The sequence below is a fragment of the Dipodomys spectabilis genome, unplaced genomic scaffold (assembly GCF_019054845.1).
Source record: "Dipodomys spectabilis isolate Male_0828 unplaced genomic scaffold, ASM1905484v1 ptg000423l, whole genome shotgun sequence".
Classification (NCBI taxonomy): Eukaryota; Metazoa; Chordata; class Mammalia; order Rodentia; family Heteromyidae; genus Dipodomys; species Dipodomys spectabilis.
This window is the reverse complement of record NW_024871100.1, coordinates 433,261-457,764: the sequence shown is the minus strand read 5'-3', so window position 1 is coordinate 457,764 and position 24,504 is coordinate 433,261. Positions and strand designations below refer to the sequence as shown.

At 38.4% G+C, this 24,504-nt stretch overlaps 1 protein-coding gene across 1 annotated transcript in view; it reads right to left on the bottom strand.

Moving 5' to 3' along the window:
- Gpc3 (glypican 3) overlaps positions 1-24,504 on the bottom strand; it is a 402,055-nt gene that overhangs the window by 322,529 nt on the left and 55,022 nt on the right. The window lies entirely within an intron of this gene.

The following is a 24,504-nucleotide window of genomic DNA, read 5'->3' as shown; positions in this document are numbered from 1 at the left end:
CTTTTACACAATCTGTATCATAGCATATAAATATATATATATATATATATATATATAGCATATGTATGCATGTGTATACACAGCTTTGTAGCTTATGCAAAAGACAACACTTTGTAACATTCTATCAAATGGACATGCCACAGTGTGTAATAGTATTCACAGATCTATTCAACATTTTTATTGCTTCCAGTTTTGTCATCATAAAATACCTCTGTTCATTAGACTTTTTTTCCTTATGTAGGATAATTCCTTTTAAAAGAAAGTCCCAGAAGCAGACTTATTGGATGAAGCAATGGCTACTTTTCAAGCCCCTGATAATACATATTGCCAAATTGCTCTTTTAAACAGGTTGTACCAAAATGTATAGGTGTCTATTTGACTCAGTCTTCACTGGCAATGGATATTGTTTTTCAAAACATAGTATTTTCCTAATTTGCTAATAAAAAGTTATATCCCATATATTGTAGTTGCATGTCCTTGATCCTAGTGCCAGAACTTCTTATAGTTAAATTTTTTCTTTTTGGAGAGTAGGCTTTTAAAGATTCCTGCTCTAGGCAGACATGCAATTCTAGTATCAAGTCCCCTCAAAAGTAAAAAAAAAAAAAAAAAAGGCCTATTTTAAAAAAAAAAAACACTTAAAAACTTTTAGGAATTTTATGTTTCCTTTGTTGCTGTTCACTAATGACTACAGATGTCAGATTGTATAGTTATTTATCAGTGTCCACAGCTGTATTTAAGTCTCTGACAACTGGAAATTTCACTCACTCATTCTCACAATGGAGTGAGGAGCCACTCTGTGTCCAGTGCCATACTAGGTCCCACTGATTAGCAGTTACCACAGAGAGCTCAGAAAAGGATTGCTGAGGAAATTGGAATTCAAAGGACTCTAACCTACCAAGACCTGAAGACTATAAGCGAAAAGAGAAAAAAATTCCTAAGAGAAAAACTAAATTCTCCCTGCTTTTTTTATGATTTTTCACTTAACATGATGTTCTGACCCACACGGGTCACTGTTTTCTGGATACACTCAGCTTTGTCAATGTTCGTAAAATGTGGTGGCAATACTTGAACATAATACTCCAGATGTGGTCTGAGCAGCACACATGCTTCCAATACAGCCTAAAATTGTTTTTGCTTAAAAAAAATAAGCTACACCACATTGTTGGCTCATATTAAACTTGTGATCAACTAAATCCCCAAGAACTTTTTACATAAACTCCTGCCAAGTCACATCTCTCATATCCTGTACATATGCAATTTTTTTTACCTAAATTCAAGACTTTACATCTATCACTGTTAAATTTCATCTTGTAGGTTTTGACCTAGAGTTCCTACAAGTTGAGATCATTTTAAATCTGGATTCTGTCATCCTATATGTTAAACTACACCACCCAGCTTAGTTATCTGCGATGTGAAAAGCCTGTGTTTGTGATCAATTATGAATAACAAAACTCTTTTGCTCTTTTATAACAGACATCACCTCAATCTGGACACTATTTCTTCTTTCGAGTGCTTAGTAGGGCCCTTGTACACAGAAAGTGCATAATAATTGTTACATGAATGAATGTCTGACCAGAGCTCAAAACAGCCCGGTGGCCCTTTTACTAAAAACATCTTCCTCCAGGTTGACATTGAATTGGTTGTTCAACCAGCTGTGAATTTGCCTAATTGCTAGTTATGCAGTCAAATTTCACAATCTTATGCACAGAGATATTACAGAAGACTCCCAAATGTTTTGCTAAAACCAAGACATCCTATATTTATAGTTGACATTGTGGCATGGTTGATCTGATGTAGCCATCTGCATGCAGCCAAGACAAATCAAGCTTACTTACAGTTTACCTCCCTGACACTTATTGAAATTATGGGACACTTGTACTTTCTGCTTTCTTCAATATAAGCATTAAAAGCAAACAAACATTTCCTTTTGCCTTTAGATTCTTTACATTTCAAGAGTGACATGGAAAAACTTTTTTAATTGAAAACTGCATAGGAAAGTAAAAAAAAAAAAAAACAAATTTAAAAATCAGGAAAAAAATAGGCACTGTTTTTAAATTGGTTTGGAAATAAGATAAACCCCTTAAGAGGTCCTGCCATCCCCTCGTTTCTCAAGTCATCATACGACTGCTGCACAACTTTTAAAAATAGTAGATGCATTATACTTTCCCATCGGATTTTACAGGGAATATTAATGAGAGCATTGATAGACACTGACTCTGTGATTCCTAGTGAAGCTTGAACCTGGGACTATGGAACCATATTGCAACCCATTTATTCTTCCCTACTCCACTCCTGTTCCTTGAAGGTTTACAATCCAAAATATCAAGAAACAGACTCTTGAAGAAATAAGAGAATTCTTAGAGAATGAACAGATACTATGGTCCAAATGATTAATGGCCTTTCAAGGACGACCAAGTGTGGGAAACACATGACTCCTGGCAATGTGGACTTTGCCTGCCAGATGGTGTCTGATTCCCTCCCCACACACACCAGCCTTCATCTCTTCTGGGAGCTTCTTCCCATCCATTGCATCCTCGACCCCTGCTCCTACCCTCCAGGACTGGGAGTGTAGCTCAGTGGTAGAGCACTTGCCTTGCATGCACATGAGTCTGGGTTCCATTCTCAGCACCACAAACAAATAAATATTTTCCATGTGAATGGGCTTCTCCTTTTTCTTAATACTTTGCTGCCATCCTGCTCACAACAATTCAGGGAACCATATTTGAGTAATAGAAGAGACTGACACACCAAAATTTCTCAATGGGTCTATACATTCTTTGAGGTTGACTTCATAGGAGCAGTAGAGAATTGACCTTTTGACCTTTTGTACTGCTCCTGTGCAAAATGAGGGCAGCCATAGCACATTTGTGCTTTCTAAGAAATGAAATGGTCACGGAGATGCAAGCAGGATAAAAACAGCCCAAGGAAACCATTTAGTCTGGCATGTGGGGAAACCTCAGCGAAGTGGTGATGTGGCCTGGTGATTCTGTTAAGAGCTTCAAAAAGACATAACATTTTCTCAGTTTTTCTGATTCTTAAGTCATCTCAGGTATACAATTTTGTAGAGATAGGAAAATGACCCATATAGAGATGAACAATCATATGCACCCAATGGGCATTTAGTCCTTCCCTAATTTTCTGTTAAAGTGGGTTTTGAAAGTACTGTCTTAATACATTGCTATGTCCATATCATCTGTGAATACATTTGAGTCAGCTATTATAAAGACTAGACTACTAACATTCGTAACAAATTTTCTTTTTAAAAAAATATGGAATTGAAAATGCCTTCTATACATTAAAAAATACCATCGCTAAATTACTCACATTCCAATAGACTTTCAAGTCCTACAGCTGAAGCAAGGGACAGGATTGTCACTTCTACCATGGGAATTAGGCAGACTGTAGCAAAGCCCCGCCTGGGGGCCGGCCCTAAATGGTAACAGAGTCCGGAGAACTGTAGAAAGCACAGCTAAATCCTAAGAATTATGCCTAACCCTGGGCAGCCCAAAGCATTCACTGTGTAAAGCTATCAGACTTAGCACTCATAGTGGTTAAGAATTGTTCATCTCTATGATAGTTTGAACTTTAGTTTGTAAGCTTAGGCAATGAACTGAATTTGGGGTATTTTGCAGGAATTGTTTTCTTGGAAGGAGGGAAGATCAGTTGCTCCAAAGCAGCTATAGGTCTGATTTTCAATTCTCTCAGCCTGCAGGTGACATCACAGAAGATACTACTGCCTTAAGATTAAAATGAGAACAAGTTCCTGGGTCAGAGAGGAAAAAACAAAAGCCCTTTTTGGCCTTTTTGAGTTTGAATCAATCATAAATGATCCAAATAGAAACATGCAATTCAAAAAAAGAAAATTAAGTGAGCTGATTTTCTCATCTTTAAAATGGGCTTAAGAACTATTTGTGGTGAAGAGTATTTGTGAGGATTATAATTTGTATAAATATATTAGTGTGTGTGTGTGTGTGTGTGTGTGTGTGTGTGTGTGTGTGTGTGCGCGCGCGCATGTATCTGTAAAACAGCATAATGTCTGGCTCATAAAGGACAATTTTAACTATGTAGTTGAAGCCAGGAGAGTTAAGAGAGCAGTAAACACACCTCTTTGGAAAAGTCACATTTGCATGGTAGAGACTGAACATTTGCCATCAGAAAGGAGAAAAGGAATGTTCAGGGAGATAGGACTAAAGTCAAATCTATGTAGCATCACAAACAAAGGAAGTAGAATAGGGGAACTTTGAAGGGGAAGAAAGAAATGAAGCAAAATAAGCCTCCATAAATGTAGCAAAGAATCCGTTGTTGGAAACCTTCAAGGGTGCAGTTTGAGTAGAAAGGCAGTGGTAGAGGGCAAATTACAAGGTGTTGCAGAATTAGAGGTAAAGAAATGGAGCCAACAGATGTAAAGCACTCACTTGAGAAGAGAAAGTCAATAATATTTCGCCCTGACAGCTGGACCTGGTCCAGACATGCAAGAACAGACTTTAGCCGTAAAGACTTAAATGTGGGATTTTAATATGGAATTTCTGATGGCTGCAGGTATCGAGGGGCCTCCCAAGGGAAAAACACATTCCTCCTGAAACACTAAATATGGCTTTCATAAGCTCAACAAAGAGAGGCCAACTTTGGTTGTTTCTTAAATCACCATGGCTTCAAGATAATGCCACTCTATTCTTGGGACTGAAGAGAAGAAAAAAAAAAAAAAAAACAGAATGAAAAAATGTAGGAACATACAAAGATTGGTGGAGATTTGGTGGTCTCCCTGCAAATCTTTTGTTCTCAAAATTCCCAGACTCTCCAAGAGTCTTAACAGACAGTAACCCAATCAAGTCTCCTCAGGTTAAAGAGTTAAAAAAAAGAGAGAGAGAAAGAGAGAAAGAAAAATCTTTGCCTGTTAACTCTAAACCATTCACCTCTGGGTTCTGTTGTATTACACAAAATCCCTATTTTCAGTGAGTAAATAAATAACCCCTCTTCCCCCCTACCCTCCCCCCAAAAGCATAGAGGTTTACTGAAAAAACTGGTGGGGTCCACAAAGCTGATTAGGGCTTGTTTATTTGGAAGGTTCAAATAAAAGGCATTTGAATGGTCAGGAATGTTTGAAGACTATTAAGATGTGACAGGATTCACTAGAGTAAACATGTCCTGCCTCAGGCTTCTAGAAGCCTCTAATCCCTGTAACAAGTAAAGTCCTAAATATAATACTAGCTACCATTTACTGAGCAAGCCTGTACCAAGTGCCCTTTACATGGATTGTCTCATTTAATCCACACAATAGCACTATGAGGTTAGATATTATTAACCCCAGGGATCCAGAGCCCCTGGGCTAACCCCTGGGGCCAAAGGACCTCCCAAGTTTCACCAGTGCAACCGCCCTTCTTCTACCTACTCCCTGTCCTCCAGTTGTACTTTCCTTGTCCCTGTACTGCTTTGATTAAGTTCTCAAGCAGTTCAGAAAAAAAAAAAAAAATATATATATATATATATATATATATATAAATAAATAAACCTCCCTGTATCCTGACCCCACTCTATTTAATTTCACACAGGCTTTGGAAATAAACACTCAAGTTCAAATCCTGTCTTTTCTCAGTCCAATCTGTGTGGTCTTGGGTAAATGACTTCTTCAAATGGACAACATGACACTGCCCCACAAGTATTGGTGTCAGGACCTGATACAGTAACATGGTAAGAAATCAATACTATTTGTTTAGATAATTTGAGCATTGTACAATGATTTGAGATCTTCCTCACTCAAGTAAGATTATTTCTGTTTTAATAATATATAACATATGAACACATGATACTGTAATTGAAAACTATTCAGAGAAGAATAAAGAAATAAAAATGAACACAAACAGATTGGAGGTGTGGCTCAGGTTATAGAGCACCAGTCAATGAGCAAAAGAAAGCAAGTATCAGATACCAAGTTTGAGTTTTGGGTCTTGGCCACCCCCCACCCCACCCCCCCCACCCCCCACCCCCCGGCAAATTTAACACAACCAGTATCATAGGTGGATTTTTTTTCATGAAACTCTACAGATAGATAGATGATAGATAGATAGATAGATAGATAGATAGATAGATAGATAGATAGATAGATAGATAGATAGATAGATAGATAGATAGATAGATAGATAGATAGATAGATAGATAGACAGATAGATAGATAGACAGATAGATAGATACCAATATATGTATGAACATATTAACTAGACCTTTTGTATTACCAGACAGATATCATCAAAACAATAGCTGAGTTCTAATTAAGATTAAATGGTTGAACATATTATTGTACAATTGAATAGCAGAATACTGCATAGCTATTAAACTGATATTGACATCTATGTAATAAAATGAGGATGCATTTACAGTAATCATTGGACTGTTTATATAAATATATGTATATATACAATGTTATATCTTGTTCTTTATAAAATTTGACAATTATAACTATTTTTTTCATTATATTCTTTGAGAATGTAATTGTTGCAGATTCATAATATTCCATTGAATGAATCTTCTAAAATTAATTAGATACAGCACTAATAAAAGCAATAGACTTCTAACATAAAGTTCAAGCTCAACCCAGAAATAATTTCCAATTGAGAGCTCGAGAAAAGAATTGTTTTTGCTTTCCTTAAACTACATGCTAGGTTTGGCCACAGTGTGTTTTTTTTCCTTTTTAAAAAAAGTATTGTTTGGGGCTCGGAAGGTGGCTCAGTGGTAGAGCGCTTGCCTTGCATGCATGAAGCCCTGGGTTTGATTCCTCAGCACCACATAAGCAAAAAGAAAAAAACCAGAAGTGGCGCTGTGGCTCAAGTGGTAGAGTGCTAGCCTTGAGCTGAAGAGATGAGGGACAGACAGCACTCAGGCCCAGAGTTCAGCCTCCACAACCGGACCCAAAAAAAAGTATTGTTTTTTGTTTTTGAGACAGGGTTTTACTATGTAGCCAGGCTATTCAGGAACTCACTATGTAGTCCAGGCTGCCCTCAAACTTGAGATTCTCCTTTCTCAGTCTTCCAAGTACTGGACTTACAAGTATATAACACCATACTTAACAGACCACTACACTTTCAGCTCCCTGTCAGAAGTTTCTGACTTTAATGTTAGTTGTCAGATGTCTAAGCAGAAACGTTGCAAGTTGAGTTTTTGTGTCATGTGCCAGGAATCTTTTACCTTGTAATACAAACATTCAATCTAATGATAGGATGCATGTTCTAAACATATTAACTGGACAATTTGCATTACCAGAAGGACACCATCAAAATAATAGTCTACTTCTTATTAAGGTTGCACAGTTAAACTTATTATTGAACAATTAAATGACAGAATACTGCATAGCTATTAAACTGACATTGACATCTATGTAATAAAATGGAGAAGTAGTCACAGTAATCATTGGGCTTTTTAAAAAGCATGATATAAGTGCTAGATCATGTGAGGATTGTTTTGAGTTAATTTATTTTTATTATCTTTAAGTGGATCAGTATCACCCCTTTCAAGATTCCAGTTAGATATGTGTTTTAAATCATGTGCAAGGCCTTGGGTTCAACCACTAGTAGTTGGATAAGTATTGTAAGCTAGTTGTTTTTGTGTCTACATTTTTTTAATTTTCTAAAGCTAGCAGGTATTATTTTGTCAATACATTATTTTTATTTTTGGGGTCCGGTCATGGGGCCTGAACTCTGGGCCTGGACACTGTCCCTCAGCTCTTCAGCTGAAGGCTAGCGCTCTACCACTTGAGCCACAGCGCCACTTCCGGCTTTTTTCTGTTTGCTTATGTGGTGCTGAGGAATCGAACCCAGGGCCTCAGGCATGCAAGGCAAGCGCTCTACCACTGAGCCACCTTCCCAGTCCCTATTTTTATTTTTTAAGAAACAACCCAGTTGTTTCATTTGCCCATCTTGTAAGTCCTTGGTATAGGTTAGGTTACCATTCCTTAAGTATTTGAGGGTATCAAGACTTCATTAAATCAACCATAATATAATCCTGATGGATACAATGGAACAGTTGAAAATAAGTCCTTAACTGGAAACTGAACTCTACTACTTTTTAACACCAGGTCTTTGGCAAATTATTTAACTTCCCTGAGCATCAGTTTTCATCTGTAAATCAGAGGGATGGATATCTTCGTCATTCCTGTGGGTTCTTCTCAGTTTATATGACAAAGTACAGATGAAAATACCTGTATCCATTCTTAATTCAAGAAAAGTCAGATAAACTTAGTTCTAATAACTTTCTGAACAAGACAGAAAGTGTGGAGTGACTATCATTTTAATTATTCAATTCTTGCTCTATGATTTTCTTCTCCTTCACTGTTTTATATAAGTTCAGACTGATATCTAAAATATAATTGACAAACAGAAACGTTCACAGTGGGAATACCTGAGACAATGAAAGTAGGAAAATACCTGAGTGACACACAGTCCTTGTATTATGTGCAAATTAGAGATGTTAGAACATAAACTGAACAAAAATTAATTCAGAAATTGGCCCACCAACCCTGTAACCATAACTGAAATCAAAACCAGAAGAGAACTTCAAGCTTAAACGTCAAGTTTAAATGTCCCAGAGTTAATGCAGCCAGAGTTGCCAGAGGCACACATCTGATTTAAACTTTGGGGGAAATGTATTTACAAGTATGATTAATAGTCATAAGGGAGGGTTAAAGGAACCCCCCTTGAGTTCATAACAGAAGAAAAGAGCTATACGGTCAATGTTAACTATGCTTATTTGCTATATGAGGTTATGGGTAAAGATTTGCCTTCTACTGTGCTAATGAGACCTAAAACTAAGAATCTGTCATGTGCATTTTATTACTGCCATTGGTTTTTTTTTTTTTTTCCAAAAGCAGTGTCATATTTGTCCTAGACAGAAAAGGGAAAGCATGTCCTAAGAAAACATAATAACAACAGTAAAAAGGATCTCCACCCAACTCCTAAATACTGCTGATTTATCATAGTATAACACAACTTCTAAAAATCAAACTGAAAAAAATGTTATCGTATTAAATATGGATAACCATCTGCTCTATGCCTTTGAGAAGAACAAGAGCTCCATACCCCAAATACAGGACACTAAAAAAAGCCCATCTTCTGGCATACTTAGGCAAAGTGCTCTTTCTGCTCACATATTCTAAATTGTTTTGTTTGTTTGTTTGCTGTTCTTTTAAGTGAGCTCTGCAGGGTGCTGGTGGCTTGCACACTTAATCCTAGCTACTCAGAAGGCTGAGATTTGAGGATCACAAGTTGAAGTCAGCCCAGGCAGGAAGGTCCAAGAGACTCTTATCTCCAATAACCACCAAAGAAATGGAAATGGAGCTGTGGCTCAAGTGGTAAAAAGCTAGCCTAGAGCAAAAAACTCAGGGACCGTGCCCAGGCTTTGAGTTCAAGCTCCATGACCAACAAAGAAAATGAAAGAAAGAAAAGAAAAGAAAAAAGAAAAAGTGAGTTCCTCAGACAGAAATCTCATTTTTTATTTCCCATAATTTCACGCAATATTCAGAATTAAGTACAATTAAAATATAATTTCTACCCCTCCCCCATACATGTATGCAGTACATCTTTCTTTTAAGAAATCACATAAATAAAAAACTACCTAGAAGTTCTGAGACGTGAGACAACATGATTGGTTTTATTCCTTCAGGACTACTTGATCAGGAAAGAAGTGAACGGACTTAAAAAATCTTATTTTTTTTAAACCAGCAGCTTTCTTGTAGAATAATATACTTTCATAATGAAATGTGAGATTATAAATTGCCAAATTGATTTTGCATCAGTGGTAAAAAGTCACAAGTGAGTAAGTACCCTAAGGTGACCTGGTATGTTGTAGAAAATGTGAAAGCCTAGTATACTGACAGTTTAATTGGTTTAGCAAGAGTTCATATCACTCGGCTGAAATGCATCATTGGCCTTTTTATCGTTACATCTTATTGCAGCTTTAAAAATAAAGTAGATGACAATCTAGTGAAATGTTTCCTTTACAGAATCAGGTTCCCGTCCTTGACTTTATTGCTATGCCTAGATTTCCAAAGCAATGTTTACAAACCGCCTCTGCTTTTTTTGTTGTTAATATAATTTGAATAGTGAAATATATTTTCCAACTTGATCCTTTCATGCCAGGAGATGGGAAAGCACTACTGGATGGTCCATGTGAGGAACCCCCAAAACAGATGGCATCAACGAGTTAAATACCACAAAGGATGGCACCTTGACATTTATTGCTGTCTACTGCAAAGCAGAATATATAATTTGACTCTTTTACAGCATTAGGAGGGCAATTTAAATGTGTTAGGACTTGAACTATCAAAAGATGCTGTCTCCTGTCTCCAGATGTAATTACAAGACAAGACTATTAAAACAGACTTATAAATATAAGAGAAGCGGAGACTGAGATGGGCAACAAAAACAGAAAGAACCACCTCCCCAGATGTGGAAGCTTGTTTTCTGACAGAGCTGTTCCTTGGGCAGAACAGAAGATGAGCAAACAGCTAGGATACCCCCTCCTCCAGGACCATTGATGCCAATGGAGGATGCTGAGTTTCAATCAGAACCAAACACCAAGCTAGGAACAGAAATGATATTCCAATCAGCAAGAACATTCTAGGCTCTTGGGCCTCCATTGCAGTACTACAGATTAAACTGTCAGTCCTAATTTATTGACAAGTTACCTTCTATATGTAAGGAGCACATGGTGCTAGGAGATGGTTCATTTTAGGAAATCCAGAGGAGGCCATATTAGTGCTCTCCAAACCACTATAGGTGGTAATTGTATACATTTCAACTTTCATTTGCTTTCACAATACCCAGCCCTCAGGACTATTCAAGGATGCATACAATTCCAAAATATGTATGTGTAAATTTCATAATTTTCTATTAATAAAGAATCTGAAAGTTGATGTGGTGGTGCACATTTGTAATCCTACCACTTGGGAGGCTGTTTAAGGCCAGTGTGGATACATATATAGCAAGAGTGTGTGTGTGTGTGTGTGTGTGTGTGTGTGTGTGTGTGTGTACACGTGTTATGTGTGAGAGGGAGGGAAAGAGGGAGGGAGGAATAGAGAAAGGAAGAAAGGAAGGAAAGAGAGAGGGGGGCAGAATATGTCTCTAGTCATTTATCAATGTTTTTTTAAGAAAATAAAAATAAAATTTCAGCCAGATGCTAGTAGCTCACACCTGTAATCTCAGCTACTCAAGAGGATGTGATCTAAAGGTTGCAGTTCTAAGTCAGCTGGGGCAGGAAAGTCTGTAAGACTCTTATCTCTAATTAATCACCAAAAAGCCATAAGTGGACCTGTAGCTCAAGTGGTAGTACATTAACCTTCAGCAAAGAAGCTTGAGGACAGGGCCCAGGCCATGAATTTAAGCCTCAGTTTTGGACCAAAGGAAGATAATTTTACAGTTAGCTACCATTTAAAGAATGACAAAGAAATGATAAAAGGGTGAGGTGAAAGGGAACTCAGACACCCCATTTTAAAACTACAGGTTTGAAAGAGATTCTTAGTAGGGAAAGAAGTTAAAACAATTGCATAAAGCAGCAAGATGTGTTCCATAATAGACAGGCCCAGGTTGATTATGATACCATGGGACAGTCACTCAGACACTGAAATTCAGCCTTTAGCAAAATGGCATTAGACACCAAGGTCCCTTTAAACATTTATATTCTTTCCTACTCCCTACTACTGGTATACAGACAGAGAAAATACGGTACTTGTCCTCATGGAGGATATGGCTTGGGCTTGGAACGGTTCCTAACTTGGATTCTGAATAGGTATCACATCCGAGACGTATGCTTGTATCCTCGATTTGTCCAGCGCTGTAAGCCATAACCGTTTCCTCCTGAGACATGAAGGAAAGAATACAACTAATGGAAGGAACAGGTTGCCTCTCAAGAAAAAACCAAAATGCTAAAATCAAGTTGTCCCTTGTTTGTCCATTGAGGGTATAACCATTTCTGTTTTTGTTTCCACTACCATTAACCATAGTCCACTTTATCAAGTAACATGCTGTTTTAGGAAAAAATAACCTTTACAAGATTTAGGGGAAGGTATGTGACATGGAACTAGTTCTGGATGTATTTCAGCAACTATGGATTATAATCATTGTATCAGATACAACATGCATAAGTACACATTTTTAATTATGGTCTAAGATATTCTAGTAATTTAAATCCTCCTGTCCTTTTAAGTACTACTAGAACTAGAAATCTTTTTATCATTTTATTGTATCAATGAGTTAAAGCTAATATCTTGGAGGGAAATTGGTAATGGAATGAAAATGGAATTAAAATCTGCTAGTATAAGAGTGCAGTACAGCAAGAGATTCTGAAATCTAACCACCACAGTCTTCTGTATCAGTTACTAATCTTTGCTAAATTTATATTTGCTTATTACTAAGGCATATGAATTGATACGGAAAAGTTTATAAAAATGGAATTGCCATAAAATTTGAAATGGGCATAAGTTGGATGGAGGAGTATTTCCGTAATTGATTGTACTATTCTGAACATTGATTTAAGATAGACTGAGCTCTCCTCTTGCCTGCTGATCCTAAGAATGAATACACTCCAAAAACTTTGCAGCTAGAAATTTAACGTGTAGGTGTCTGAGCCATGGCTTTAGATCCTATCTCAACTTTGCCTTCCACACTCTTAACTTTTATGGATTAGCTTCCATGCAGATTCACATCACTTCTCCCCAAATATGTGTCTTGTATACCTAATAGCCTGTTACTTCTGGCAATCAATAAATAAATGCTCATCAAAAAAAAAAAAACATTTATATTCTTGAGCTGGGAAGGTGGCTCAGTGGTAGAGTGCTTGCCTTGCATGCATCAGGCCCTGGGTTCGATTCCTCAGCACCACATAAGCAGAAAAAGCCAGAAGTGGCACTATGGCTCAAGTGGTAGAGCACTAGCCTTGAGCTCAAGAGCTGAGGGACAGCGCCCAGGTCCAGAGTTCAGGCCCCACAACAGACAAAAAAAAAGTTTATATTCCTGCCAGGCGCTGATGGCTGATCCCTGTAATCCTAGCTACTCAGGAAGCTGAGATCTGAGGATCATGGCTCAAAGTCAGCCTAGGCAGGAAAGTCCATGAGACCCTCATCTCCAATAAACCACCAGAAAAACAGAAGGAGTGCTGTAGCTCAAGTGGTAGATCGCTGGCCTTAAGCTGAAGAGCTGAGGGACAGCACCCAGGCCCAGAGTTCAAGCCCCATGACCAACGAAAATAAAAAAGTTTATATTCCTTAACACAGTTATTTCACTTTTAGTCTTTACCTCCAAGGGAACATCCAAAAAATGAGCACGAAGATATGTGCATATTAACCATCATATTTATGTGAACTTCTGATGACACATAAATAATGAAAAAGGACAGAGTTCAAAATATGTACATAGTATAAAGTATCCTAATCACAAACCTATGCCTTTTCCAAAACGTCTTCATACAATGCAATGACATTTTTAAAAAAATGGTTGGTAAAATGAGTTTAGCCACTAACTTGAAAATTATTTCAAAATATTTTTAGATTTATAGAAGAGCTGCAGAATTTCTTTCACCCAGCTTCTCTTAATACTAATTTTTGTGTGTGCCAATACTGGGGCTTGAACCCAGGGCCTTGCACTCCTAGTGAACTTTTTTACTTAAGGTCAGTGCTCTACCAATTGAGCCACAGCTATACTTCTGGCTTTTTGTTGGTTAACTGGAGATGAGAGTCCTCCAATTTGCCTTTTCAGAGTGGCTCTGAACCACAGTTCTCAAGAACTCAGCTTCCCGAGTAGCTTGGATTATAGGAATAAGCTATCTGTGTTTGGCAATATTAAAACTTCATATAACCATAGACCTTTTGTCAAACTTTAAAAAATTAACAATGGTACAATACTGTTATCTAAACCACCACTTTTATTTTGATTTCCTTAGCTTTCTCTCTAAGATCCTTTACCTGTCACAAACTCCAATTCCAGATTCCACAACACATTTTCTCGGTTCCTTAAGTTTTACAAAATCATTCAAACTTTTGCTTCACTCAACACACAAAAAACCTTTTGTTTAATTATATTTTCTTTTACCTTAGCTATTTCTAGTATTTACTTTTGCTTCATTCAACACAAAAAAATACTTTTGTTTAATTACATTTTATTTTAGCTTAGCTATTTCTAGGATCATTAAAAATAAAGATGGTTCCCTTTTTAGTAGGTCACAATATTCCTCTTTTCACATGAATTCATTTATCTCGGGACTCTTTGCAGAGACAACTACATCATTCTAGTCCTTTGTCCCCTAGCCCTCCTAGTGAATGTATGGTCTCCTAGCAATCACCTCCTTGGTGGCTGGAAAGCAAGGCAGTAGCATGTAGCTATTCCAGTCATCTTAGACAAAAAGATAAAGCCAAGAACTAAACCAATCCAACTCAATAGAAGTCTGAAGTGAGATGTTACTCTCAGCAACCCAATCTTGTGAGAAACACTTGTGGATAAACTGATTTGCTTAACCAATATTTCTTTAGTCTCTGTACATGTATTTTCAGAGTAGGAGCAGAAAGGCTGAGTAACTTGACAGTCACTTCACTAACACATAGCACAGAAGTGATTCCATCTCTAGTTCCTTTGTAACTTCAAAGTCCATGACTTCAACTACATATTACTGTGACTTTTTTTTGCCAGTTGTGGGGCGTGGGCACTGTCTCACAGCACCAGGCAGTGGTGGCTCACACCTGTAAGCCTAGCTATTCAGGAGGCTGAGATCTGAGGATCACAGTTCAAAGCCAGCCCAGGCAGGAAAGTCCATGAGACTCTTATCTCCAATCAACCACCAGAAAACTGGAAGTGGTACTGTGGCTCAAGTGCTAGAGCACTCATCTTGAGCTGAAGAGCTCAGGGACAGGGCCCAGGCCCAGAGTTCAAGCCCCACAACTGACAAAAAAAAAAAAAAAAAAGAGTCTAACAGACTTTCTTGTGCAGGCTGACTTTGACCCGCTATCCTCAGATCTCAGCCTCCTGAGTAGCTAGGATTACAGGTGTGAGCCACTGGCACCTGCTTACTGTGACTTTCTTGAAAGACATTCAATAAGTTAACTGAGCTAAACCATTCTTCTTGCTCTTGAATCCTGACTTCCAAACTTGAGTAGAACTCTGATCCTAGCACTTTTTCTGACTTAATCTTTATTTATGGCAATGAATCTTCTTTCTCCTGTTACTGAACATTGGCTCTAGCTACACAGATTTGTTATACTATATTCCAAACCAGCTGACCACTGTATACTGTGTCTCAACCAGGTTCTGCTTGAGCCATAATTTCCTGGCCATAGCTCCCTTCCCTGGTTGAGAGCCATTGTATCTCTCCTACAACAAAGAGCTCTGGGGTGTTTGACTTTATTCACCCATCTGGCTATCATTCCATCAATTAGCAATTCTAGACCCACTCCTGCCCATCTGGAATACAAGACTAACTTCTATTCTGAGCCCTAAACATTTCTAGTGGGCTGCATAACCTTCAATCTGGCTGGAGAAAAAAAAACCTGGATCCCTTGGGAGAATGACACTTGGCAGCAAGTAGGTCAAAGGAAATGACTTTCTCTTCTTCCTTCTTTAAGAGAAGGCTGGAGGAAAAAGAGGAAGAATGCCTGGTCCTGTGCCTTTTCCTCCCACTGAGAGTCTCTCAAGGGATGCTGTTCCCAAAATAGCACTGTGGAAGATCTAGTGTGTCCCACTTACAAAATGTGTTCGCACTAGTTGTGGCCCAGCTTACAAAGGAGCTTTGAGAATGGAGAATGGAGGCAGCGCCAGGTCCATGCGCCTTAGCATAATGGATATATCAATGGCATGGCCCAGTGGATGCTTTCTAAACTCCTCTGGTCACTATAGGGGTGACCTCAGGAACTACCAGCTGTGCACAGGTGGCAGAAGCCTTTGATGGCTGGTTTCCTCTTCCCTAGAGTCATTTAGCAGCAGGAGGGAGGGTGTGGGGTGGCGGCAGCAGCTGTTTATTCTCATGACACTTCCCACTGCTGAAGACAGCTCTTTGATTGATCCCTCCCCTCAGAAGATCTAACTTGTTCTCTGGGGACAGAAACAGTTTGGGGTTAGAAAGGTTGTGCAATTTCCTCAGGGTCAAACACTGAATCTTATAAAGAAAAAAAAATCAATTCTGCTCAGTGTTGTTGGTACCTGGGAGACAAAGAAGGTGACTTACAAAGGTATCCGTGCCACTATTTCTTCCCACATTTCTTGGCTTATGTATTTAATCCTAACTATAACTCTATAGGGGTAGATTCCACTATTTATTCTCTTGTTAACAGTGGAGCCATGCATGGTGGTTCACAACTGTAATTCCAAGCACTCTGGAGACTGAGGTAGAAGGATCATGACTTTGATGTCAGCTTGGACTACCTTAGTAAGTTCAAGGCCAGCTTGTGAGGGGGCGGGGCGGGGGGGGGGGGGAGAGAGACAGAGACTGAGACAGAGACAGAGACAGATAAAATCCTTTCTAAAAAATACAAAATCGAAAAAATAAAATTATTCTTTCACAGCAGGGACGCCCCTCCATATTCCTCCAACTCACAAAGAAGAAAGGCAGCAGATAATAGCTGCCATTTTGAGCCTTTCACACCCATTTTCTGCATGGGGAACAGAAAATGTTTCCCTCTCTTTCTTCCTCCATTAACCTTGTTATACTAAAAGAAAACCCTTGCTAGAATTTTAAAAAAATAAAATAAATATAATAAAATAGGGAACAAGTTTTAAGTACATAAATCTCTTGCCCAAAGAACCACAGAGGTAGAGCCTGAATTTGAAACCAATTTTAGAACCAAGAGAAATATTGAAACTTTTTAAAACTATGTTTCATAAAAGAAAGTTTACATTCCCCACCCAACACCATTTCTCCCACTGAGAGAGAAAAAGAGAGAAAGAAAGCCAAAGGATTGTTTCTCTTTTCCAAGGAAGAGTAACTTAATCTCTTTCAGGAAACAGAATCTGCCTGGCTCACTCAAGGAAAAGAGACAGGCTGGAAATAGAAAAGTAAGTGAAAGTAAAAGTGAACTTGCTGAAAGCAGGAAGTGGTGATGGCAGACCTCAAGCACTGTGCCCTCCTTTGTGACATTCCCTAAAGCAAGAATTCAAGAGTAAATCATCAAAAGCCTATCCTCTATAGAAAGCCACTCCATCTTCACCTCCAAATAAAAGATACGCCTTATTGAATCTCTGGGAGGACAAAAGAGAGAAATGATTGCTGTTTCCCTCTAGCCTTCCCTGAATTCCAGCATTAGTCAAGGCTAGGAACCTAAGGCAGAAAAAGGAAATTGGAAGAATCCCTACAAGAAAATCTGTACATTCCAGCCAGCAGGTCAAAGAATTGGCAGACCACCCTGAACAGCCTGAGAACAACTGAATATAACAACTGGATAGGCCAAGACTTCTCAGCCCTAAACACCACAGTGGCCCAAACTTACTACTTATTTGCATTTGCAGAAGGCTATCACCCTCAAACAGAATCGTCCAAAACTGATTACATCAGTTCCCATTTAATTATGAAAAAGGAACAGTCAAAATCAGTAGATGCTCAGGATGTCACTTTTACTGCCACAGGTAGAATCTGAATGCTGACTGACACTGACAAATAGCAGGTCTGTGCAGAAATGGCAGAATCCTGAGATGCTGTCCTGGGTCATTCTCTGTCCAGTAAATCATGCCCACACATTTTTTTTAATGGAGAAATCATCTGAATGTTCTGATGATTCTAAATTTGGGAATCATTGTCAGATTGCCAGTAGTATTTACATGACATTTATATATGAGGCCATTTTTAATTTAAAAAAAAGTATCCCACACTTTCCAGTGTAATGCTTGGCCGCAAATTATTTCCCTATGTACACTGCACTTGAAATTCCAGTCGCTTTTAGGAAATGCTCAATACTTTCTGAAGCTATTTCCTACCAAAGGGTTTATCACACAATATTCAGAACCCAACTGGCCACTTTAAATGACTCTAGAAAGCAATTGTATATCAAACTCCTCCATAATGGATTTTTTTAATGGTTAAAGAAACTCATCAATCCTCAGTAATCATTTTAAAGTAAAAATGATTCACTCATAACTAGAAGCTAGTACAGCCCCTGCTCCCACTCCAAAAGCCATGACCATGAATAATACCAATTCACTCCAAATCCTAGAAGTGCCAGTTACCTCCAGGGATGCTATACAGGCAGTGCAAAGCCAGATGACCACAAGTAATTAATTTATCTTGAAATTACCGCCAATACAATTGGCAGAAAGTCATACATGGAGTTTAAATGGACAGACACCTATTTGAAAAGAGACAATAGGTTACAGCTACCCACACAATATTATATATATTATACTATATATTATATATCATTATATTAATATATTAATATAAGTAACCTGCCATGGTACCCTAAATCCCCCATTATTCTGGCACTACTCAAAATGCAATAAGACTACTTATGATCAAAATCATGTTAGTCCATTAGCACTCATTACCCCCATGAAACAACTCACATAAGAAAACTGGGAGCAGTATTCTAAGTGAGGTAGAAGGAGTGTCATACCAGCAAGAGGAAGCTGACAAAGACAGGTGTATTTGAGGAAACCAAGATGCAAGGGAATCTGGAGAGGGTGAGGGTGGGGGAGACCCTCTGGTTTTCTTATTCCTATGAGAGGAAAGAAAAGAAGTTGGCTATCACAAATAATCATCTCCCCCATCTAACATCAATCCCAAGCAACATTTCAGAACATATCATCAAGCAGGAGTTTTGTGAGCATTTTGAAAAGAAGCAATCACAAGAAGCCAGCATAGTTTTATAAAACCAAGTCATGCCAGACTAAACTCATTTCCTTTTATGAGAGGAATATCAGCCTGAAAACCAGAGGGCTACATGAATAAACTAAGTCTGGGTTTCAAGAAGGCCTAAGACAAGCTGGGCACCTGTGGCTCATACCAGTAATGCTAGCTACTCGAGAGGCTGAGACCTGACGATCACAGTTCAAAGCCAGCCTGGGCAAGAAAGTCTGTGACACTCATATCTCCAATTAACCAAAATTTTAAAAAGCTGAAAGTGGTATTGTAGCTCAAGTGATAGAATGCCACTCTTGAGTAGAAAAACTAAAGGAGAGTGCAAGATCCTGATTGCAAGGTTCAGTAGCAATGCACATGCACACACACACACAAGGCCTAGGACAAAGTGAATAATCATGTCCAAGACAGGCTAGTATGGATTACAAAGAATGTCACTAACCGATTCCTACACTGATGTAACGTATGAGTTCAAGGATTACTGGAGGTTTCTAAGGGGAAGCCTCTGAGTGTGGAACCTAGGGGATCTCCTCAGCTAGGCACTATTACAGTGAGTGCTACAAGACAGCATTAATGCTATGCTGATCAGTTCTACAAACTACATAACAGTGAACCTAGTTTGAAGTGCTAGCATTTGGACTTGAATTTAATAAGCTCTCATATTAATTAATATCAAATCCACGAGTATGAACAGAAGGCCAATGGCAAGAGTTCGGAGAGTTTAGCTTGAATAGAAGTTCAACGTACTGACAGAACTCAATAGGCAGTGCTTGTCAGATCACAGGCTGAGATGGCTACACACTGGGCAATTCTTGCCATTCCCATTGGTACACTGAATGAGTTATACAGAGATGGATTGGTGCCCAACACACCCAAGAACTAGCAGTTAAAGCTGAGCAAAAACTTAAACAGCTACCTAAGGAATAGATTCTTGATCAGAAGAAGCTAGGGCTCCAAAAGCAAATAATCCTTTGTTTTGAATATGCTTTATGAAAGACTCACACTGAGGGTAATAGTGGTGCTCTTCCGCTAAAACTCCCTGTCAACCTTAAGAAGTTGTGACATTATGAAGCCACTTTGCTAATTTATAAAACCAAAAAGGATACAGAACTAAAGCTAAACCTGTGGGTAGTGAATTAGCATATGAAAAGAAATATTCTGAACCCCATAGAGAACAGGGAAGTAGCAGACAACCCCAGTCTTTTCTTCCTCCAAACTCCTTCCCTGTAGGGGTCGTGGTTTGCAGGGTTGGCTTGAGAGTTTAAATAAACTTCACTTGGGTGGCTGAGATGTTTGTAATGAGGATGGGGTGAAGGGAGTCAAATGGTACTGTGTAAACAACTTATTTCACTGCCTTCTGTGAAAACAGAATTTCATGTTTTTCTATAGAGAGAGTGATTTATTATGGATAGGGACAAAAAAGAAAACCAATGAACTAACCTACTTTAAGCGGATTATGTATGAAATATAATTCAGACAGAATCTAAAGCAAAGCAAAGCCGTTCCTCTAGAAGCCCTTAATTAAGACATAAAAATAACCCACAGAGATCATGTGTATAGAGATACTGACCTCAGTTTTAAGGAATAAAGTTGAATATGACCATGTGCACATCTCCAAGTACTCAATAGTCTCTGGGATAGAAAGTAAATGCCCACTAAATACTCCACAGTATCACAGCTAGACTCTGGTCTTCTACCTAAGCCAGGAGCCTGGTTTCTCAGGTTCCAGCACACTTCAAAATAGAACACAATTTCCTGGGCCAACTCCTCAGGATCAGCTCTCTGAAGCCTTCAATTTAATTGTTCCCCAGTGAACTATGGAAACTATTGGTTCATTCCATACATTTTCAAGCAGCACAGAGTGCCATATTGTCCTACAGCTCCTGGAAACAGCCTTGCCTATACCCAACATTCCAACTTCTAAAGTGATCTGCTTCAAGGAGAGTTTTTCAAGTATGTGAAAAGGTATCTATAAAGCTACTCCTTTCAGCACTGCATTATAAGAGAAACAAACAAAAGAATACACGCTATGCAGAGGAGGGTAGATTGATGAGAATATGAAGAAGCAATTTTCAGCAAAAGGTTTTTTTTTCTCTTTCTTTAATTTTTGTTTTGAAAAGTACCAAGATAGATGAAGTAAAAAGGTATGTTGCAAAACAATCTGCTGCATGGTATGATTCTACTTACGTAGGAAAAAAATAGTGGGACTTGTGAGTACACGTGAATATACACACATACACTAGAAGAGGTTCAGAAAGATACATACATGAAAGTCTTTCTAGTGTTTGTAGATCGCAAAATTTAAAAAGATGAATTTTCACTATATTGCCAAATATCTTTTATAAATGAATGGTAATGTCCATTTAAGGTATAGAACATGACGTCATTCTTGGTGTTGTCTAAGACAGGATCTCTCTCACTATGTAGCTCAGGCTGGACTGGACTCTTCATATAATCCAGGCTGGCCTCAAACTCTGGGATCCTTCTACACTTCTGACAGCTGAGATTACAGGCAGGTACCACCATGCTCAATTAGAACATGGTATAAGATACTATCATACAGTAAAATGGTTGACTAGAGTGGGACAAATAAACATATTCCTTGTGTTAGCTTTCCATCGCCGTGACAAACTATCTAAGAAAAAACAAATTTGAAAAAGGAAAGGTTTATTTTGGCTCACAATTCAGAGATTTCAATCCAAGTTCAGTGACCTCATTGCTTGGCTTGAGGTGGTGTTGAAAGTCAGAAAGCAGACACAGACAGAAGGCAAGCAAGTGGCCTGGACAAGATATACTCTTCCCACTAGGCACCACCGCAGCTCATTCAGCTAGGCACTCATTGATACATTAGTCTAGTAATGAGGAACAAACATTTGATACATGAGCCTTTAGAAGAGTTTTCAGTCTAAATCACAGCTTGGTTAGCCATGGCAAAACAACTAGAATCTACTTTAGCAGAAATCTTCAGTGTAGGGGCTGGGAAGGTGGCTCAGTGGTAGAGCACTTGCCTTGTATGCATGAGACCCTGGGTTCGATTCCTCAGCACCACATAAGCAGGAAAAAAAAAAGCCTTAGTGGTGCTATGGCTCAAGTGGTAGCATGCTAGCCTTGAGCTGAAGAGCTGAGGGACAGCGCCCAGGCCCAGAGTTCAGGCCCCACCACCGGACCCCAAAAAAAAAAAAAAGAAAGAAAGAAATCTTCAGTGTATTGTACAACTACTAACTGAAGTCCTCTTGTTATACGTTAGATATTTGACTCATTTGTCCTAGTTATTTGCTATTTACCCATATCCCTCCATTTCCTTCCTACCTCTTAGTGCCTATTGGTTTATTGGTTATTGATTATTATTAGTTTATTGTTTACTGGTTTATTTCTATATATTTGTCTTCTTGGTCAGTCAGTTTCTTATTAGAAATGAGACTGCAATATTTTTTTTTTCCGCATCAGGATTATTTCACTTAGTACAGTGCACTTTAGGTCAACCACATTGTGGCTAATAACAGGATAACCTTCTTTTTCAAGACTAAGTAATGCTCTTTTGTATTAATGACCTTCTCTTTAACCATATAGCCATTGATGGACATTGCTCTGGTTTGGATGTGGTTTGTCTCCTCAACATTTTGTGTGTTTAGCCTAGCACTGGTGGCTCACACCTGTTAATTCCAGCTACTCAGGAGGCTGAGATCTGAGGATCATGGTTCAAAGCCAGCCCGTGCAGGAAATCTCATGAAACTCTTATCTCCAATAAACCACCAGAAAACTGGAAGTGGTGCAGTGGCTCAAGTGCTAGAGCGCTTGCCTTGAGCTGAAGCACTGAGTGACAGCGCCCGGGCCCAGAGTTCAAGCCCCACGACCGACTAAAAAAAAAAGTTTCATGTGTTGGAAGCTTCATTCCCAATGTGGAGTATTAGGAGGTAACATAGATACTTTAAAAGTACGGTTCTAGTGAGAGGTAATTAGGACACTGTACTCAAAAGGTACTGATATAGTTCTCATGGAGCTTTGACTAATTCTTATGAGAGAGAGATGATGAAAGAGCAAGTCCCATACCTCCTCAAACTCATTCTGTCTCATATATACTCTGCCATGATGCCTCTCACATAATAGGATATAGGGAAACCCTCATCAGAGATGACACCATGCTGTTTTGGTTTTTGGCCTCCCAAACTGTTAGTTAAATAAACCTCTTTATAAAATACTCTGCCTTGGGTATTTCATTATAGTAACAGAACACAAACTGATACAGATGCATGGGTTGTTTCCATATGGTGACTATAATAAATAGTGTTGCAATGAACAGGAGAGCACAGATGTCTTTATGAAGTAGTGATTTAATTTCCTTTGGCTATCTACTTACCTACAAAAGGGATAGTTTGGGCAGATGGTTTGTAATGGCTAATCTTATACATCAACTTGATTGGGTTTAAGGATATTAAAAAGGCTGTGCTTCTGAGGGAGTTTCTAGAGTTAATTGGATCATAAGGTCTCTAACCTAACAATGGCTTAATATGTTGAAAAAAATCAAACTTTGAATAGACTGGGGAAATTGTGAAATGGTTGAAGGTGGAGGTACTAAGTCACTAAGAATGTGCCTTTGAAGGTTATATTTTGGCCCTGTTACTCTTCTTTCTTCCTGGTTGCCATGAGATGAACATCTCTCCTCCACATGCCCAACTGCCTTGATGTTTCTCTTTTGCCATGGGCCTGAAAGCAATGGAGCCAGTTGACCATGGTCTGAAACTTCTGAAACTATGAAACAAAACAAATCTTCCTTAAAATTGTTTCTCTTAGGTGTTTGTCACAGTGACAAAAATTCTAACATGAGAGTTCTATTTTTAATTTCTTTACAAAATTTCATATTAGTGGCTATACTGGTCTCTAGTCCTATCAATAGTATACATGGGTTCCCATTTATCTACACCCTCTCTAACCCTTATTATCTCCTTTGTTTATTTTTGGGGGACAGTCTTGAGGCTTGAGCTCAGGTACTGGACGCTGCTTCTGGGCTTTTTTTCCTCAGGGCTAGTGTCCTGTTACTTAAGCCACAACTCTACTTTTGGCTTTTTGCTGGTTAACTGGGGATACAAGTCTTACACACTTTTCTGCTTGGGCTGTCTTTGAACTGTGATCCTCAGATCTCAGCTTCCTGAGTAGCTATGATTATAGGCAAGAGCCACTTGTGCCCAAACATAAGTACTTTTTTATTTTATTGATTATTTCCTTTAGTTATACAGAAGCTTATTATTTTGATATAAGTCTATTTTTTCTTTTGTTGCCAAAGCTTTTGTTACAAAAGCCAAGAAATCATTGCCAAGGTCAATCAATTTCAACTAGACTTTGCCTTATTTTCTATGAAGACTTTTACAGTTTGGAGTCTTACAATTTATCTACTTTGAGTTGACTTTTGTGTATAAGATAAAGGTTTTTGTTCTTTTGCACAAGGAAATTCAGATTTCCCTGAGCCACTTATTGAAAGGAAAATGGTTTCCCATTATATCTTTTTAGTGCACTAAATATATTTTGTTTTCTTTCAAGGCTCTCTATGATGTTCTACTAGCCTTCAATATCTTACTTCTCTACCTGTTTAAATACTGTAGGCATTTTCCATATTAGAAAAAGACCTTTGTAATTTGAGAAAAAAAGTCAACGTTAAAAACGGAAAACCCATTACTTGTTCAGCGAGCTTTGTGG